We start from the raw sequence: 20,043 nt of genomic DNA, 5'->3' as shown, positions 1-20,043 counted from the left end.
TAGACTGTAAGCTTCATACAGGCAATAGCTGATTAAAACTTTTTATCTCCTCCTGCTCTTAGGACATGTTGAGTTAAATTAAAATGAATGAGATTATACAGAAATATAACTTCAAAAGAACGGGACCATTTTTAGAGATGAAGTGTGATTAAAAAACCCAAGTGTTTAGAGTTTCAAGCGTCTTGGGGCTCTTGGGCTAACATTTGAGATTGATTAGATTTCTATGGATTTTCTTTTGTTTACCTTTCCCAATGGAAGGAAACCTTCGGGAAGAAAATAGAGTCTGATGCTTGGCCAATGATTTTTGTAAGAAGTATAAGACTAAAGCTGAGGTAAAACGATGTATTTGTTTAGAGTATGAGACACTGAAAGAAGCCTAAATGGATATTTTTATCAATCAATATTTATTGAGTACATATCATGTGCAAATAATTATACTAGGTGATGGAAGGAGGAAATAGCCAATGCCTTCTCTGTTGGGAAGTTGCAATACAACAGGATAAGACAATCAAATACGTGTAAATATAAATGGAAGTAATATATTAAATATATGTATGTACCATTATTACAGAGATATATACATTTCCTGAAGATTTGCTAGAATACTTAAAGCCAAATAGTTTTTATATAATAGGCACTCAGTTATTATTGAGTGCATGAATAAATCAATGATTAAACTAGGAAGATTTCATGGAGGAAGCGAGTACTGAGTTTTAAAGAAGTGATGCAAGAAATGATTGAGGGCATTACATGGAGGAGATTAATTTGATTTTATTTGAGAGGCAATCAGAAACCAGTATGGGATTCAGACAACAAACATGATCAAAATGATACTTGGAAATGGAACTATTATTGTACATGTGTTATAGAAGAAATACAAGATGGTAGACCAACAGCTGTGATGCTTGGTGTAATTAGGGTCTAGATTGTGGATCTGCAGGAAAGAAAGGTTTATCTGAGAAATCTGGAGAAAGAACTGTGAACTCTTGGTGCTTGATTAGACATTGAAGTGAGCAGATTAGAGGTTTTGAAGATGATGCTAAGCTTATAAATTTGGGAGAAAGGGAGGTTAGGAACTCTACTGATTTTGATGATAAAGCTGGAAGAGGAAATAATAAGCTCCCTATTAAAAACAGGTAAATGGAGATGGTGCTGATAACTTTGATGTGGTCAGCTCTTGATCATCCCTGGCAAGTAGTGGTTAAAATGAATTTGTAGATAAAAGGGAGATTGGAGATTGGTTAATAGGTACAACTTTCCCATCAGAAAGCCTTTAACAGAAAGTATTATCTATGGCATCCTTGACTAATTTGAGTTTCAGCTTCATTTTCTTTTCCTCATCTGGACTAATGAACAACAAAATGGCCAAAATACAACCATCTGCTGAGGGTTCAAAGTAGTCAATGTCAGTGATGAACTAAGTGATAATCCAGGCCGCTGGATGAATTTAGTAGCACAAATGGCTGTATATGCTAAAATACAAAAACATACTCCCCTAACCCCTGTCATATACACTCATGGCTTCTAAAGAATGTGGCTTTCTAGACAATATCGTACTCTTCCACTGTCACCACTACTCCATTTGCCTTCCAGCTGTACCCTCTGTGATATATGGACACGCAGCACAACCAAAGTCCCTATTGTGGCCCCTGAGGCACTTTCTACAGGTTCAGATAATTTGGCAGTACACTGGATAAAATAAAAATAAATTTTCCTCCCAAATCCAAGGAAATATTTTTAAAAGTTATAGAGTAACAATAGACTCTTTTGCTTGGTTTCATAATAAGTTAATAAAGACAAATAGTTTTTGTACATTGTGTAAATCCTAGATACTGCCTACCTGTAAGGATCATAGAAGTAAAGCTAATATGGCTCTCAGAGGCCATTTAAGCCAACCACCTCATTTTACAGATGAGGAAACTGAGGCCCAAGTAGGATAAGTGATTTGCTAAGTGTCACCCAGATAGTAACTGTCCAAGATGGTATCTCAATCCAGGTTAATACAGTTTGCTATGTATTACAATTGATGTATGCTGTCAGTGAGAAATCTTTTCTGAGATGCTACTTAATTGGTTTATATTCTAGATAGAGGAAAACTAAATAATAAACATGTTTTATTTAAAGGTTTAGTAAGGTGAAACATTGCCCTGCAGGGGAGCTGCATTTTGATTGCATGGCTTCAGAAATATAATGATGAGAATTCATTTACCGGAAAGGTCAGGTCAAACTGTCTTCTGAATATTTTAAAGGTGGCAGTCAAGAAATGAGTCTTGTTTTCCTAAACAGAGACTAATCTAATGTACCTTTGTGGAGTATTTTCTTTCTGTAATTTTTGACCCTCCCACTTCAGTCCTCTTTTGCAAATCCCTCCTCCAGAGCTTGTTTTTGAGGGTCTAAGGAAGACATTAAATTGTTTTGATGGTCACTGGTGGGCTTTTTCACTTTTCCCTCCTGGCATTCTGACTTCCAATTGTGATAACCCGTTGTGCACTCCATGCAGTTGACGTAAATGTTAATTAGATATGGCAGTTTTCAAACTTTCTCAGCCAGAATGTGGAGAAGATATCTGAAAGACCATAACAATAATGGCAATTCTATAGACCTCCCTCAGTTCTGAAACCATAACTAATAACAAAAGCAGGATTTTCCATGGAACAAAGATAAATCTACCTTGCCTATTAAATGAGGTAATAAGATACCCCAATTTTTCAGTAGGAGTAGGCTGCTTATGCAATAGCATTTTTTTTTTGCCATTTCACATGGATGGCCTTTTATTTAAATAAAAAGTCTTTCCTTTCATTAAAAATCTCTTTAGGCTTTTGTGCATTTCTCAGGATTTACACAACACTGTGACACTAGAAGAGGAAAAAAAATAAAGCCCAATCTTTAAAGTAGCATTAACTAATCCTTTTAATGGACAAAAATCAATTGTTAAATACAGAGGCACAGTGGGAAGCACCTCAAAATATATAGACAGTTCTAGCTTTATTTAGGAGAAAATAAAACTGAATTTCCTCATTTGCCAAGGAAATGTTTGCTATAGAAGTACTCTGAAGACCCAAAATATAAATGTGCAGTGTCTATAATGAGCAGTAAAATTTATTACCAATCACTAAGAAAGTGTAACATTTATTAAAAGAAAGGACCTTACAGAAAGTCTAATTGAAGCCTCACAGTTTATAGATGAGAAGGCCCAGGTTAGTTGTTATAATCCTATAGATGCAGAGCTAGAAGGGACCTTAGAAGTAAACAAGTGCAACCCCTTTATTTTTCAGGTGAGGAAACTGAAGTCCAGAAAGCTTAAATGACTTGCCTTGGTTGCACAGGTAATAAATTGCAGAATGGGGTTTTGAAGTCAAATTCTGATTGCAAATCCAGTGTTTTTACACTATACCCTAATACAACCCAAACTCCTCATTTTGCAGATGAGGAAATTAAGGTCAAGAGAGGTTCATTGATTTATTCAGTGTCACTCAAATAGTAAGTAGCACAGACAGGACTTAGCCCCAGGTCTTCTGGTTCTAAATCCAGACCTAGATGTCTTAGTTATTTCCTGGTACACCCTCAATGTACAATCGTTTTAAAATAATTCTATCTCTTGTGATTTTTTTTTAAATGCAATTTATTTATTTAACATATTTGGTTTTCAGCATTGATTTTCACAACATTTTGAATTACAAATTTTCTCCCCATTTCTACCCTCCCCCCCACTCCAAGATGGCTTATATTCTGGTTGCCCTGTTCCCCAGTCATCTATCACCCCCCTCCCCTCTCATCCCCTTTTCCCTTCCTGTCTTGTAGGGCAAGATAAACTTCTACGCCCCATTGCCTGTGTATCTTATTTTTTAGTTGCATACAAAAACTTTTTTTTGTTTTTGAACATCTGATTTTAAAACTTTGAGTTCCAAATTCTCTTCCCTCTTCCCTTCCCACCCACCCTCCCTAAGAAGTTGAGCAATTCAACCTAGGCCACACATGTATTATTATGTATAACCCTTCCACAATACTCATGTTGTGAAAGGCTAACTACAATTTGCTCCTTCCCAACCCATCCCGCTTTATTGAATTTTCTCCCTTGACCCTGTCCCCTTTCCAAAGTGTTTGTTTTGATTACCTCCACCCCCATCTGCCCTCCCCTCCATCATCCCCCCGCCTTTTATTTTTTTTTTATCTTCCTCCCTCTTCTTTCCTGTGGGGTAAGATACCCAACTGAGTATGTATGGTATTCCCCCTCAGGCCAAATCTGATGAGAGCAAGGTTCACTCATTCCCCCCTCACCTGCCCTCTCCCCTCCTCCCATAGAACTGCTTCCTCTTGCCAACTTTATGTGAGATAATCCACCCCATTCTATCTCTCCCTATCTCCCTCTCTCAGTATGTTACTCTCTCATCCCTTAATTTCATTTTAATTCTTTTAGATATCTTCCCTTCATCTTCAACTCACCCTGTGTCTGCTCTCTCTCTTTTACATATATATATATATATATATATATATATATATACACACATATATAAACACACACATATATATATATACACATACACACACATACATACATATACACATAGATATATACATACATACACATTCACTTATATATATACATAAACATATATATACATATACATGCATACATACATATATATACATATACATATATATACATATACACATATATGCATATTCCCTTCAACTACCCTAATACTGAGGTCTCATGAATCATACTCATCATCTTTCCATGTAGGAATGTAAACAAAACAGTTCAACTTTAGTAAGTCCCTTGCAATTTCCATTTCTTGATTACCTTTTCATGCTTCTCTTGATTCTTGTGTTTGAAAGTCAAATTTTCTATTCAGTTCTGGTCTTTTCACTGAGAAAGCTTGAAAGTCCTCTATTTTATTGAAACTCCATATTTTGCCTTGGAACATGATACTCAGTTTTGCTGGGTAGGTGATTCTAGGTTTTAATCCTAGCTCCATTGACCTCCGGAATATCGCATTCCAATCCCTTTGATCTCTTAATGTAGAAGCTGCCAGATCTTGGGTTATTCTGATTGGGTATCCACAATACTCAAATTGTTTCTTTCTGGCTGCTTGCAGTATTTTCTCCTTGATCTGGGAGCTCTGGAATTTGGCAACAATATTGCTAGGAGATTTCTTTTTTGGATCTATTTGAGGAGGCGATCGATGGATTCTTTCAATTTCTATTTTGCCCTGTGGCTCTAGAATATCAGGGCAGTTCTCCTTGATAATTTCCTGAAAGATGGTATCTAGGCTCTCTTTTTGATCATGGCTTTCAGGTAGTCCAATAATTTTTAAATTATCTCTCCTGGATCTATTTTCCAGGTCAGTGGTTTTTCCAATGAGATATTTCACATTGTCTTCCATTTTTTCCTTCCTCTGGTTCTGTTTTATAATATCCTGATTTCTCATAAAGTCACTAGCTTCCACTTGCTCCAATCTAATTTTTAAAGTAGTATTTTCTTCAGTGGTCTTTTGGACCTCCTTTTCCATTTGGCTAATTCTGCCTTTCAAGGCATTCTTCTCCTCATTGGCTTTTTGGAGCTCTTTTGCCATTTGAGTTAGTCTGTTTTTTAAGGTGTTGTTTTCTTCAGTGTATTTTTCAGTATTTTTTTGGGTCTCCTTTAGCAAGTCATTGACTTGTTTTTCATGGTTTTCTCCCATCCTTCTCATTTCTCTTCCCAATTTTTCCTCTACTTCTCTAACTTGCTTTTCCAAATCCTTTTTGAGTTCTTCTATGGCCTGGGGCCAGTTCATGTTTTTCTTGGAGGCTTTTGTTGTAGGCTCTATGACTTTGTTGTCTTCTTTAGGCTGTATGTTTTGGTCTTCTTTGTCACCAAAGAAAGAATCCAAAGTCTGAGACTGAATCTGGGCGCGTTTTCGCTGCCTGGCCATATTCCCAACCAACTGACTTGACCCTTGAGTTTTTCAGTGGTGTATGACTGCTTGTAGACTAACGAGTTCTATGTTCTACGTTTGGGGGGGAGGTGCCAGCTCTGTCAGAGCCGCACTCCTCCTTCCCCAAGGACCCCCAGTCCAGAGTGGGCTTAGATCTTCAGCAGGCTGTTGCACTCCTGCTCTGATCCACCACTTAATTCCTCCCACTAGGTGGGCCTGGAGCCGGAAGCAGCAACAGCCGTAGCTGCCCCACCTCCGCTGCCCCCGGGGCTGGAAGCCGAACCGCGAACTCCTTCCACTCCCGCAGCTTTTCCCACTAACCTTCTCCGCAGTCTTTGGTGTTTGTGGGTCGAGGGGTCTGGTAACTGCTGCAGCTCACATATTCAGGGCTCTAGGGCCCCCTCCGCCCGGCTTCTGGTCTGGATCGTCCATGCCGCTCAGGCTGGGCTCTGCTCCATTCCGTTCCCAGCTCCCAGCTCCCAGCTCCCAGCTCCGTGTGGAATAGACCTCACCCAGAGACCATCCAGGCTGTCCTGGGCTGGAGCCCTGCTTCCCTCTGCTGTTCTGTGGGTTCTGCTGTTCTAGAATTGGTTCAGAGCCATTTTTATAGGTTTTTGGAGGGACTCCGGTACGGAGCTCACTCTAGTCCGTGCTTACCAGCCGCCATCTATCTCTTGTGATTTTAATTGTGATTGACTTCAGGCTAAATCTTTTGCTAATTATGCTTTTCAATCTTTATACTTGAGTAAACAAAAAATGAATTTCAGGATACAGTAAAAGAAGCATATGTTAGACATTTTAGGGTATTTGAAAATATTTTGCTATAGGATATAAATGACAGACTTGAAGATGTGATGATGGTGAAGGTGATTGGGAAGACATAGAGGTTGAGTTATCTGAATAGTGATAAAACTAAATAGTCAGTCACTTAAATTTATAAATCAAGTTTCCACCCATCTCTACACATAACAATGATACAACACTATTACTATTTCAGCATATACATATATACCCCTTAAAATACCATTTTGAATCACACAGAATAAATATAATGAAACAAAATTACAAGCATGTAATTTACACACAGAAATTATTGCTTCCTTTGAGTTTATAACTTCTTGAATTGAATGAAAAATATATGATCAAATGCATATGCAGTCAGAAGTGTTTTATATGACTTTATTTATAAATAAGAACATTTCTTCCATTTAAAAAATCTTCCACTTCTAAGACTTCTTGTTTCACTCTGGTTATTATTGATTTTAATGAATAGTTGGTTAATGAAATATTTTTTCATTACTCCAAAGGATCTATTATTTCAATGGTTCATGTGTTCTCTTTCCATATATATGTGTACACATACACGTATGTACATATTTGTGTATGTATGTATATATGTGTGTGCATGTGTTTATAAATAGATACAGAAATACATACATATACTGCAGGCCAGCCTTCTGGTGTTAAGCTTTTTTGAATTTAGCCAAGGTCATCCTCAAATGACAGATTAAGAAGTCTATTACTTGCTGGTATCTGAAGTATGTCTAGCCTGGTAGAACCAGCCAGAATTTCTGCTTTACTTTTGTAGCATTTGAAAATGAAGGAACTAAACAGTATCTATTAAGTACTTAGTGTACTCAAATCACAGTGTTAAAAATGCTTGTGGTACAAAGAGCTGTCCAGGAGCTCATATTGTAATACAACATATGTAGCAGATTTCAGCTTCATGTCTGATGGAAAGGACCAATGATCCTTAGAGTACAGCATTAAAGTAGATGATAGTTTTTTTCTTTAATGGCATTTTCATTGATAAAACTATCTCCATTTCTAGTGTTGAACCACTGGTGTTGCCAAAGACCTAGGTGGCAAGAACCTTCTTTTTTGGTTCATCAGCAGCTAACACCCTGAGGAACAGGATATTAATGAAACCAGTAGAGACAAATGTCAGGTTGTGTGTCCGCAAGGGTTCATCCCCTGGACCATGGCTCTGGGGACCAGTCTGGTAGCAAAGCTGGTAGTCTAAAGAATGATCTAGGGACCTGCTCATCAGTCACAGTTGGCCTGTTGTTAGTAATGGTAGCCTTCTTCTCTACAATGATTGCTTCCCAAGATGATGACTATAGGGATCAGGTCAAAGATAGGGGCAATGATCTTGGGAGCAATGCAGCCCCTGGGACCTCAATACACATATATGTGTATATGTATATATTGTATTATGTAGATACATTCATGTATATGTGTGTGACTGCATGTATATCTGTGATTGTATATGATAATTCCTTTATTTCTCCATATGTATATGATATATATGTATCTGTATCTGTCTTTCTATACACACACATATATACTCACAGAAACACTTAGTAAGACCTTCTAAATTAAATCAACATATGAACACATGAAAAACAAGGACAACCCCAGAATTTTGGGTAAGTTCCCTGTGGCAAGCTTGTGAGGGTTGCACAGCATATATTGTTGTATTATTGATGGGAATAGCCACATCAGTGAGATCACAGTTCACTTGAATATTTGAGTAACTGTGTGCATATGCACACACAATATCCCTATTATATATAGGTATTATATACAGCTAAATTCTAGAAATATACATTACAGATATATACTCTATGTGCTAAATTTATACATAAAAGTTTAACAAACTATAGTAACAAGACACTTAATGGCATTGTGACCATTAGATTGTGACCTTCTTGAAGGCAAGGACTGTCTTTTACATTTCTTTTTATCCCCAGTGCTAAGCACAGTGCCTGGCACATAGTAGGTACTTAATAAATATTACTGACCGATTGGCAACAGGTAAGTCAACCTCTTAGAGTCCCATTTTCACATCTGTTAAACAGGAAGAGGACAGCTAGGTGGTGTAGTGGATAGAGCGCTGGCCTAGAGTTGGGAAAAACTTGTGCCACCTCAGACACTTACTAGTTATGTGACCCTGGGTAAATCAATTAATCTCTAGTTGCCTCAGTTCCTCGTCTGTAAGAGGGAGACACATTGGAGAAGTAACTGACAAAACAACTCTAGATTCTTGGCTAAGAAAACCTCATGGAAAAATCCATGGGATCACGAAAAGTCAAACATGACTGAACAACCAATAGGAAGAGTAACTCTTTTATTACTTATCTTATAGGACTGTTGTGAGAAGCAAAAGAGGTAATATATACATAAGATTGCTTTATAAACCTTAACCCACTATCTAAAGAGGAGGAAAGGAATAAGCATTTATATAGCACCTACTGTTTACCAGGCACTGTGGTAAGCACAGTAAGATCCTTACAAAACCCTGCAAGGTAGATACTATTATTATCACCCCCATTTTACAGTTGAGGAAACAGGCAAATATAGGTTTAGTCCAGGGTCACACAGCTAGTAAGTGTTTGATGCCAAATTTGAATTCGGGTCTTCCTCATTTCAGGCCCAGTGCTCTAACTATTTGGTTAGCAACTGCCTCAAGTCCTTATACTTGCTTATATGGATAATACAAATAGGGCCTTTAAGAAAATTCAACAATTCTCTTTTGACACCTAGAATAATAAATATTATGAGCAAGCTTGTATGATCAAAAATAATTTTTTGTTTTAAAGTATTTAGAGAGAAAATGTAAGACAAACAAGAAGAAGTTTTGAGCATCCTTCTATTTCTAATTTTAAACAATTTGTATTTGCATATCATCTTTTTCTCTTAAGGATGATGACCTCTAGTATTTCTTCTAAAGTCCACCAGATAGATGGTTTGACAACAATCTCCCAGCTGCCAGATAAAAAGTCTAATTTGAGTGATGACTTTGGGAATATTTTCTTGTGATGCTCCTATGTCTAATTTGAAGAAAAGAGCAACAGAAGAATCCTAGAACTATAACATGAAATTTTAATTTCATTAAAGGGCACTAAGCAATTGTCTATATCTTCATAATAGTCACACACAGGCATAAGGAAAGTCATTCTATTTCCAGCTCCAGATCTATATTTTGTAAGCATTTTTTAAAATTATAAAATATGATTCAGAACGGATAACCATATCTTTTGGAAGAAGAGTATAATTTGTTGATCATTGTCAGTCCCATTTCCTTTCTTTTGTATGAGCTATTATTTTACCTATGAATAACGGTTAGTCAAGAAAAGAAACAAAATATCATGTTTTAAACTTCTAGTATTAGTGCAATTTTTTTCATTCAGGTAGAAAAGAACATATTCAAAAAGATATCAGGATTTAAACAGTTTTCAAAAGAAAGTAAATCAACAACCATAGGAAAAAAGTTCCCAAATCATTAGCAATATGAGAAAAGAAAATTAAACAACTCTGAAGGATTCACTTCAGACCTATGAAAATGGAAAAGATGATAAAAGACAGGAATAATCCATGTGAGATGGGCTCCAGGAAGATAGGTAGAGTAATGAAATTATTGATTAGATCTGTGAATTGATCCAACCATTCTGGAAAATGATTATGCAAGAAAGGTCATTAAATTTCACATATCCTTTGATCCAGCAATTCCACTATTGCTCCAAAGAGGTCAAAGACAAAAATAAAAGTACCATATATAGCTAAAATCTTTATAGTATTGAATCTTGTTTTATTAAAAAACTTGGAAACAGTGTGAGGATCCACTGACTGAGGAATGACTGAAAATTATCTTACATACATGTTTAATGGAATACTTGGGCTACAAGAAATGATAAATATGGAGACTTTAGATAAACACAGGAAACTTGTTTAAGTTGTTAGAGTTTACAGGATAAGCAGGACAAAGACAATTTACAAAATGTTTGCAATAATGTAGATGGTCAACAAGCATTTATTAAGTGCTATTTTTCAGGCACTGTGCTAAATGCCAAGAATACAAAGACAGGTAAAGGCAGTCCTTGCTCTCAAGAAGCTCGCAGTATGATGGAGCAGACAATACGAAAGTTCCCACTTAGAAACAAGCTATGTAGGGGGTAATTTATGAGTAATCAACAGAGGAAAGGGACTAAAATTAAGGGAGTTTAGGAAAGACTCCCTTTAGAAAGTGGGATTTTAGCTTGGGGATTGGGAAGATAGTGGTACTATCGACATAACAAGGAAGTTAGGAAGAGGAAAGGCTTTGGGGAGAGAGATAATGAGTTGAGTTTTGTACATGTTGAGTGTGAGATGTCTATGGGACATCTAGTCTAAGATGCACAATAGGCATTTTGAGACAGGAGACTGATGATCATCAGAGAAATTAGGGTAGAATAAGCAGATTTGAGAATCTTTAGCCTGGAAATGTGAATGAAATCCAAGGGAACTGATAAAGATCACTGAGTAAAACAGAATAGAGGAAGGAGAGGTACTCAACAGGGCACTGTGGGACACTCATAGTTAGCTGCTCTGAGCTCAGTGTAGATGTAGCAAAGAAGACTGAGGAGCAGTCAGATAGGAAGAGAACTAGGAGAGAATAGTCACAAAATCCAAGAGAGATTAGAATATCAAAGAGAAGCAGATGATCAGCAGATTTAAAGACTGGAGAGAGGTCATTGAGGATGTGAATTGAGAAAAGGGCATTAGACAGGATAATTAGGAAATCCTTAATAACATTGGAAAGAACAGTTTGGGGTGAATGAAGATGTTAGAAGCCAGACTGCAAAGAGTAAATAAGAGTGAGAGGGAAGGAAGTGGAGGCAGCTAATATAGTTAGACCTTTCAAGGAGTTTGGCCACAAAATGGGGGAGAGATATGGGAGTATAGCTAATGGGGATGGATAAATCCAGTGAGGGTTTTTGAAGATGAGGAAAACATGATCCTGTTTGTAGGCAACAGGGAAGCAGCCAATACAGGGAGAGATAGAAGATTAGTGAGAGAGAGAGAGTGCAGATGATAGAGGGGGCAATCTGCTGGATAAGATGAGCTGGACTGGGATCACTTGTGCTTGTAGAGGGGTTTGCCTTGACAAGACAAGGGCCATATCATTTATGTGAGACAGGAGTGAAGGAGAAGATACTGAGAGAAGGCAACTGGGTAACTGGGTGATGAGGAAAAAAGGGGAAGCTGGAAATAAAGGGCGTCATTGTTTTTAAGTGAAATATGAGCCAAATTTTGAGCTAAGAGAGCTAGGGGTTTGAAGAGCCAAGAAGGGTTTGAGGAAAGATGAAAAGGTTTGGAAAAATTGCTTTGGTAAGTGGGATAGAGTGTTGATAAAGGAGGTACAGTAAGTGGGATAAGGTATTGATAAAGGAGGCACAGAAGTATTGCTTTGCAGCAATGAGGCCTCATTTGAAATTATGTAACATGAGTTTATACTGGACCCAGCCAGAACAGTTTCATAATTTTCTCTAGTTTCTTCTAGCAGGACATATATAGGAGTTGAGGCAGCAGATAATGAGAGTGATCTAAGGCTGAGACTTTGCAGTATATATTCAACAACAGGATACAGTGACTAGGGATTCAAGAGAAGAGGCCACTATATAGTTGAACTGATTCTCCAAGGGGTCAAGATGGGGAAACTAGTGCAGAGGTGATCTCCTGGGAAAGAACTGAGCGTAGGTCATGGTGTGGATGAAGTGGGGTTGTAAAGCATAGGGAGAAATGGAATGATAATAGATTGTGATCAGATATAGGAATTTCAGAGTTCATGAACTTGTAAGTATGCTTTTTTTTTAGTGATGACAAAATGAAGAATGTGCACATCTTTGAATGTGACTGAGGTGAGGTAGGTATAAATAGGTCATGGGAAATGAGTAAATTGAAGAATTGTGGGGTTAAGATGTTTGATGGAGCATTAATCTATATATTGAAGTCCCTTAGTTGACTTTGTTGAAGAGGAGAGAAAGACCATGAGCTAGGCACTGAATTTACTGAGGAAAGAAGGGGAGCATGCTAGAGCATGCTAGATGGATAATAGCTAGCAAAATTTTGATTGGGTGATAGATATGGATCCAGTGAGCCTCAAAACAGATGAGTTTACTGAGTGACAGTGGTAAAGAAAGAACCTGGAAGTGGCTGTGGGGAGCAAGGACTATTCCAAGTCCTGTCTCCTCCCTGCCCCAGCCCCTCATCTGATGACTCCAAAAAAGAATGAAAAGGTAGCCAGTGCTTGAAAGGGAGGCTATGCCATCAGGACTGAGCCAAGTGTCAGTGAGAGCCAGAAGATGGAAGGAGTTGGGAAGGGGTGATGTTAAAAGATTTAAGATGAAAGCAAATTTGTCAACTATCAAGCAGGTATTCTACAGAGCATAGTAGAGAGTGTGAGTAGCTTCATAGTAAAACTTTGCTCTTGTTGGGAATGGAAATAAGGGATTAGGCAGGGAAGAACAGAAAACAAGATTTGAATAATGACACTGGAGGTTCTGAATCACTGTTATTCTTGATATAGAAAGTTGCATGTGATCCAAGCTCTGTTTCAGTCTGAAAATTGACTGGTAGTGGCTCATTTTGTCTTTGTCCACATAAGTTTCTGTCCCCTCGCTGAGTGTGAATATTTCTCTGTACTTGGAAATAAATAGGTCAATTTGGAGGACTATGAGCTCCTTGAGAGCAGAGATTATGTTTTGTCTTTCTTTGATTCTATGGTACTTAGTACATAGTAGGTGGTTGCTTAGCACAGTGCTTAGCACATGCTAGTCACTTAACAAATGCTTATTGATTGACTTTATGAGTGACTCAATCGTGAGTAAGAAGGAAACATGTATTTGTCAAGCACCTACTATGTGCCCGGCACTGTGCTGTCTACAAATCATCTCTATTTGACATTCACAGTAGTCCTGTGAGATAGGTGCTATTATTATCTGCGTTTTACACTTGAGGAACTGAAGCAGATAGTGGTTAAGTGGCTTGCCCAGGGTCATACAGCTAGGAAGTATACGACACTGGATTTGAACCCAGTTCTTCCTGATTCTTGGCCCACTATCTATCTTCCTTAAGTGTTGTATTCCCCATTAGAATGTATGGTCCTTAAGATCAGGAACTGTTTTACTTTTTCATTTGCATCTTCAATGCTTTGCACATATTAATGGCTTAATAAATTTTATTCATTCACTCATTCTGCACATGGTTGTAATCAATCTGAAGAATGGAAGCTGCTAGAGTGCAAGGACTGTTTCATTTCTCTTCTCTATTCACATCCCCAGAGCCCAGAAGTAGGATCAGATACATGGTACACAATATATGTTTGGTGATTAATTGATGCATTAACCAGTCACTCTGGAAAATTCTGTTGATGTATCCCACTCTCCTTCTCTCTCCTAGGAAGGAGAAGGTAATGTACCAAGGGTGGTCAGCTTGCATCAAGAAAGCATTTAATTTATGCAGATAAAGGCACTTTCTCAGATTGCTAATTACTGTGATTGTTATGGGGAGCATGAGAAGAGTTGTAGTTGAATTAAAGGGGAAGAAACTTTTAATAATAATGCCTTAATGATTACCTCTCGGGTATTGCCATAAGTTGTACAGGCTTATGGCAGTTTTTTTTTCCTTTCTCTGATTTTCATTTCTTTTCTCCTTTCTTAATTCAATGTCAATGATTAATTTAATGACTTAATTTAAGCCAATGATCTCTTACCTTGGTCTCCTCTTACCTTCCCAATGCTACATTCACATATACAACACAATCGTTTTGTTTTAAAAATGCTTCTGAAGAATATTTGAACTCCCCTCCCAGAAATATACTATGAAATCATAATGAGCTAATCCATTCTGATTTCTCTTTCCTTTTCATTCATAATCCAGCCAGTTTCACTAGCATTTTTGTAATTTCTTTTCTTTCTAATTATTTGTCAGCTCTCTAAATTCAATCTCAATCTTCTTCATCTTTGGGAACCTGAAGAATTGTATTTCAAATAGCCCTTAAATTGTTAGCTCTCTTCCTCTGTCTGATGATTGAAACTGGAAACAAAATAGCATATGATAATTACCCAAAGCAGAATTCATCAAGAATACCTAAAGCTGAAGTTTCGCTTTTGTAAACTGTGCCACGGGGACCCAGAAGGAATGGAAAAATGGCAATACCTCAAAACTATCTGATTTGGGAAATTTAGGACATACTTGATGTCTGTGATTCTAAATTGTTTTTGACTCATGGTATGCAGAGCTGGAGGAGACCTTAGAAATTATCTAATCTACCCCCATCCTTTAGCTTGCAGCTGAGGAAACTGAGGCCCAAAGAGGTTAAATATTTTGCCCAACTTCACAGAGATGGCAAATGGTAGAGGCCAAATTAAAACTCAAGCTCTTTGGCTCCAAATACAATTATCCTTCTACTATGCTGAACTGATTCTGTCTATATATTTAATAGAAGTGAGAGTTAGCATGGCATGGTAGATACAGTTGTCTTTAATGTCAGGAATACCTTGTGTCTAACTCCCACCTGGGAGACAAACTATTTGTGCAATCCTGGGAAAGTCACTTGACCTCTCGGTATTCCAGAAAAGGGTCTGAGACTATTTGTTGGCCTAACATGTGCCTATCTTCATTATTAGGATGAATTTCCTGAGGAGTTCTCTACAGTGATGAAATCACAGCTCAGAGATTCGTCAAAAGGTCACCAGACAATAGGTGGCAGAGCTAGGAGTTGGATTAAGGTCCTAAAACTCCAAATCCAGTATACTTTCCATTGCACCATACCACTTCCCAAGTCCCCAGAAAACAATTGATAACTTTGTTTGACATTCCTGTGAGTGATGTGGAAGAATAGACTCAAAGACGATACTCAAAATTTCCAAAGCAATATCCAGCTTTTCTGGTATATCTACTAGATAAAGACAAACTGAAAGAAGATATCACAGGATGGTATGTGTCCTTCCTTCAATGCATATCTCTGGAACTATATAGGGCTAAGATCGAGATTTTTTTTTTTTGCTAACAGTACATTTTAAGAGGGAGACAAAATTGATTCCAACGGAGTCTGGTAGCTTCTTAACAACTTGGGGGTCGATGGAATTTATTGAGTTCCCTTGTAGACCTTTGTCTGTGTATATGAAGTTTTCCACAGAGGCACTCACCGACACACGTCAGAGACTACAATGGACCACTTAATTACTAGAACACCTACCCAGGTCAGAAACTCTGTATCAAATTATTTGGATTAATTATTAAGGAAAATATATAATTCAAAAACATAACAAAGAACATCAATACATGGCTCAACTCCTACATCCCTCTTGTATTTTGTAAATAAGAACCATAACTTCCTTATTCACTTAGCTCTCAGGAGGGCTATATAAGTTGATTTGTTTTAATTTTCTTCTTAAAGCAAATTAAAATCCTTTAATGGTAGCACCTTTAAAATGCCTTTCTGGGAGTTTGAAACTATAAGGAAATTTAAAGGTATTTTCCTCCAGGAAACTACAACCCTAGAAGGATCCCCTGAACAATTTTAAATTCCACATGGGACTCCTCAAAATAGGACTAGAACTTTGGGAGGCAATTTGATCCCAGAGTTACTGGGCCATTAAAAGGTTAATGTAGTAGAACGGGAGTGTTCATATTCTAAGAACTGTTTATACTATATTTGAATTAGAAATCCATCGTAGGATTATACTTGTAGGAGATTTGCCTTTATAATTATGTTTTATTTAGGTTCATGTTAAAATTAGTTTTTATTTTCCAAGCATCTCCTCCCTGAGCATCATGGGAAGAAGGAATATATTGAGTAAAAGGAATTACTTGCATAGGTTTTAAAATGAGCCACAAAACATATTCAATCAACTAGGCTACATATGGGCACTTGAGAGGTGACTGCTAAACACTACTTAGGGAAAGGAATTAGCTATTGACAAAAAAGACTAAAAAATAATAAGCTATTTTAAAAAAAAAAATTCTTTCCAAAAGACTTTCAGTGAATTTCATTTTTGGGAAAATATTTATTTGTGCTCATTTCAGCTCAATTTTCAAGGCAGTGCAGACAAAAATATTTGACTTATTGGTTACCTTAAAATGCACTTGATAATGGGTATTCTGACAAATCTTTATTACAGAGGCCAATAGAATGAAATATCTTTAATCCTTGAAAATACTGATGTAGAGATTTAAGATGATATGATAGAACAAGAGAATTGTCCAAGGGAGTTTATTGTATTATTCTCTGAATGTTATATGTGGCACAATAATTGTTTTCAATGCCATTTTTTCCCTTATTTTATTTTTGGACATTAATTTGTCCTTGTGCTGAATCTAAGAGAAATAAGTCAGAAGTTCAGCCAATGCCTAATATAATTTACCTCTGTGTCAGATTTTGTACTAACCAGGTCCCGGAAATAATTATAGGACACATACAAATTTAGGCAGCTCAGTGTATGTGGGAAGGACTTTTAGCTGGAGCCTAAGCACCCCCAAATGGCATTCATGCCCCCTTGGCTCTTTGTAGTAACAACTTGGCTTGAAGAGTCCCTAACAATAGATGTTTTGTTGCTTCTGTGGATCTATAATCATACCAATTTGGATCTTCCCACTGACAATGCATGTCTTAATTTACCCATGTCCTCCCATTCAGAATTTCTTTTTCCATTTGTTTCTATAAATTCTACATAGTGGTTCACTCAATGTGCTGGTGAACTTCCACTGGATCAGTAGCCAGATTGTAAGGGATTAAGAAGAGGGTGATAGAAGATAAAGTGGAGGTATCTATTTTATATGAATTTTTCAAGGATTTCAGCTACAAAAGGCAGAATATAGGTGGGGACAGTAGTGGGGTTGGAAGGATCAAGAGAAAATTTTTTCCCCTCAGGATAGGGAAGCTGTGGGCATGTTTGTATGCAATAAGAAGTAAGTCAATAGACAGAAAGATTGAAAAAAGTAAAAGTGGGTATGACAGAGGGGACAATTTGTTGGAGTAAATGAGATGGAATGGGATCACATGAACAAGATATCTTTCTGTTGCCCCATGGGTAATTCGAAACTCTGATTCTTCAGATTCTATTGTATTCCATTACAACACATTCTGCTACTTTCGGTATTAAAGAGGTGCCTGGAGTACTACGAGGTTAAATGAGTTGCTTAAAGTCACATAACCAAAATATGTCAGAGGTAGGATGTGAATTCAGATCTTCCTTATACTGAGAAAGGCTCTCAATCCACTGTGCCATTTTATATCTGCTTGTAGATTTCTCTCATAGTACTTCTATAAGGATAGGGAAATAGGCATATGAGTTGGTTATTATCATTATTTTCTCAGTTTCTTTTCTTTGTTAAAATATTCCAAGATTTTTCCCCATTATGTTGCTATCCTTTTCTCTTTAGCTTGGAAAGCAAGCTATCAATGCCTCCCAAATTTTGTATCCTCCATTTAAATCATATCTTTTGTGTATATTTGGTCTTGTCTCACTGCTTTTCTTTATGTTCTTTAGTACAATTTGTTTCCTTTTATAGGTATGCATGCTAGAACATAGATTTGATGACTGCACTGTCATTGATGGAGAAAATTTTGTAAAGCATTTAAAAAAAAACAATCCCAGCAACTTTTCAGCTGTGTTATCTATCTCTCCAGATTCATCTTTAAATGTCCTAGTTAAATATCTTGCCAATGTGGTATGAATGATGGACAAGTCACTTATTCCCATAGTTAGTATAGCGAGCTTACAGATGACATGGCATATCCTTTGATAGGTCACCCCACTGCTAAGGCAGGTTAAGCAGTTTATTCCTTAGGGCTGATTCCTTACTTGTGTCAGCTATTGCTGCACTTAGATCCAGGGGTCTCTGCTGTTGACTCTGATTACTAAGGGAATCTCTGAAGGCTCTTCAGAACTTTAGAAGCTAAAACTATCACAGCCTGGGTAATTCTTTCTCCAGATATCCATTCACCTATGAAGTGTAGATAGAAAAAAAAAAGAAACCGAAGAAACAGAGGCACCTTTCTTACTTAGCTCATAGCAGTCTTACTTACTTGAAAGCAAGAGATCATCAGCTCCAAACTTTTATTTGCACTCTCAAGTCCATCTCCTCATCCAATAAGAAGATTCATCATGGCCATAAGTAGCCTCACCTAACTTTCTACATGTTGAATTTGAATTGGGCAATGAATTAGAATTCTATATATTTTCGAAAGACTGGGCTCTCATTAACCAATCCACTGGCTTGCTGGGAATGCCTCCTGTCCTACACTGCTCCCCTTCCACCAAAGCAAGAGGGGCCTTTTCCATTAATCCCCCAAGCTTCCTAGGCTAAAAGACTATTGCACCTCATCTTTATGCTGGCTCTGCTATTCCAGGTTTTTTCCTGAGTGGGATATTTTCTGGGTTTTTAGAAGTCAATAAGGGAGAGTGAGAACGGTTTACTCCTTACTCCACAGTCTTGGCTCCTAAAAGTCATTCCAATTATACCAGTCTTTGTATCAACTCATTATTCCTCTGATGATTCTCATTTTTTTATTCATAATCTTTCATGATCTTTTGTTGTAAAATCTTAAAATGATTTTAAAAAATTTACATCAGTCATGTTGTAAAGAAGAATTAGAATCAATGGGAGGAATCACGAGAAAGAAGAAACAAAGAACGAACAAATAGTATCCTTCAATCTGCATTCAGACTCCATAGTTCTTTTTTTCTGAATGTAAATAGCATTTTCCATCATGAATCTTTTGGAATTGTCTTAGGTCCTTGCGTTGCTGAGAAGAGCTAAGTCTATCAAAGTTAGTCATCACACAGTGTTACTGTTACTATGTATAATGTTCTCCTGGTTCTGTTCACTTCACTCAGAATCAGTTCATACAAGTCTCTCCAGGTTTTTTCTGAAGTCTATCTGCTAGTCATTTCTTATGGAACACTAGTATTCTATTTCATCCACATAACACAACTTGTTCAGCCATTCCCTAGTTGATGGGCATCTCCTCAATTTCCAGTTCTTGGCCACCACAAAAACAGGTGCTAAAAATATTGTTTTTACATGTGGGTCCTTTTCCCATTTTTATGATCACTTTGGGATACAGCCCTAGAAGTGGTATTGCTGGGTCAAAGTGAATGCACAGTTTTGTAGCCCTTTGGGCTCCAAATTGCTCTCTAGAATGGTTGGATCAGTTCCCAACTCCACCAACAATGCAGTAGTGTTCCAATTTTCCCATATCTTCTCCAACATTAATCATTTTCCTGTGTTGTCATGTCAGCCAATCTGATAGGTGTGGTGTGGTACCTCAGAGTTGTTTTGATTTGCCTTTCTCAAA

At 37.3% G+C, this 20,043-nt stretch overlaps 1 protein-coding gene across 1 annotated transcript in view; it reads left to right on the top strand.

Annotated features, from left to right (window-relative positions):
- GRIK2 (glutamate ionotropic receptor kainate type subunit 2) overlaps positions 1-20,043 on the top strand; it is a 533,321-nt gene that overhangs the window by 209,507 nt on the left and 303,771 nt on the right. The gene's annotated exons all lie outside the window — the stretch shown is intronic.

The sequence above is a fragment of the Trichosurus vulpecula genome, chromosome 7, assembly GCF_011100635.1.
Source record: "Trichosurus vulpecula isolate mTriVul1 chromosome 7, mTriVul1.pri, whole genome shotgun sequence".
Classification (NCBI taxonomy): Eukaryota; Metazoa; Chordata; class Mammalia; order Diprotodontia; family Phalangeridae; genus Trichosurus; species Trichosurus vulpecula.
Note: the sequence above shows the minus strand (reverse complement) of the source record. Positions and strands in the feature narration are given on the sequence as shown.